Genomic DNA, 1634 nt, shown 5'->3' on the forward strand with positions numbered 1-1634 from the left:
ACGTAAAAAACTTGACCTACAGCACGGTCTCGATATTCTAAGATCAATGGCGCAAACCTCGTACTCATCTAATCAATAAAAATTAATAAAAATAAAAATACGGTAGATTTCAACAGACTCGCGATATTGAGGCTGAAACTACGAATCAATCTCAAATCGATTTCAATCTGATCCATTCATCCCAGAATGATCACCAACCATAATAAAACTCATTTATTATCATTTAAAATTATTTTTAAATTTTTAGGGTTTTATAATTTTTATACAAAAGGGTTTAAATACACTATTAAATATAACAATACGCCTGAAGAAGCTTACCACAAGCAGCTGATCTCTACCTTATCTTATAAAGAAAAATTCCTTTAAGATATTTCTAAATCAAACTAGAGAAAATTGAGAAACATATTAGTGGAAAATAATTTGTAGAGAAATTAAAAATATTGCATGAAAAACTTGAGAAGGAAGTTTCTTTTGAATTTCCTATATGGTTTTTGGTTTAAACACCTTGTTGAAAAAGATTCTTCTGAAAATAAAATTCCTACTAAAGCAAGACTTATACAAACGAATCAAAGATCCCTTGAGATATGTAAACAAGAAATTTCCGAACTTCAAAATAAAAAGTTTATTAAGCGTAGTTCTTCTCCTTGGAGTTGTGAAACCTTTTATGTTGAGAATACTACATAAGTTGAAATAGAGGCTCCTAGATTAGTTATTAATTATAAACCTCTCAATAAGATATTACAATGGATTTGTTATCCTACTGATAAACACGTAAATATGCATTATCTTAGTGTATTTCAAGCATGATTTATGAGTATTTGATGCATATTTCGTGTTTAGATCGAGGATATTGTTGTGGTTTGTGTTCTTATATACAGGTATTGGCTCAAGATTGAAAGATTCGATGATCGTTGGAAGTTAAACAAGAGTTTGAAGCAACAACGAGAGGTATTGGCTCAAGATTGAAAGATTCGATGATCGTTGGAAGTTAAACAAGAGTTTGAAGCAACAACGAGATTTAGAATGCATGGATTGAAAGATTCGATGATCGTTGGAAGTTAAACAAGAGTTTGAAGCAACAACGAGATTTAGAATGCATGGCTCGAGAAGAAAATGGATGCACAAGTGTGAAGAACTAAAATTTTGACCATGATGCAATTCTAATCCGGAAAATCTCAAAAGTCAAAAGTTGTAGGTATTTTTGATAGATTTCCAACGCAATTTGAATCACCTTATTTTGAGGTCGGACGAAAAAGTTATAGCCAAAATATCAAAAACTATACAAACGAGCACAAAATGGGCAAGCCAGATTCTACCACACCCTGGTGTGGTGCACACCACACCTGTAGTTCGGGCCTTATCTTTTTTCAAATTTTTTGGGGACCTACATATAGGTATTTTAGCTTAGGGTTTAGGATCTTTTGTTCTTGTTTTCTTAGCCGTCAATTAGCATCTATTTTAGAGTTCAAGTATTGAAGGAAGACACGGATTTCTTGTACAAGATTGGATTGCAAGTTTTTATTTTGAAGATTTCAATTGAAAGACGGGTTAATTATTTCCTCTCTTTAATTAATTTATTCTTATGATTGATTTGCATATTTATTTGATGTATTTTCTTATCTCAATAATGTGTG

This window comes from Asparagus officinalis, chromosome 6 (assembly GCF_001876935.1).
Source record: "Asparagus officinalis chromosome 6, Aspof.V1, whole genome shotgun sequence".
Lineage (NCBI taxonomy): Eukaryota > Viridiplantae > Streptophyta > Magnoliopsida > Asparagales > Asparagaceae > Asparagus > Asparagus officinalis.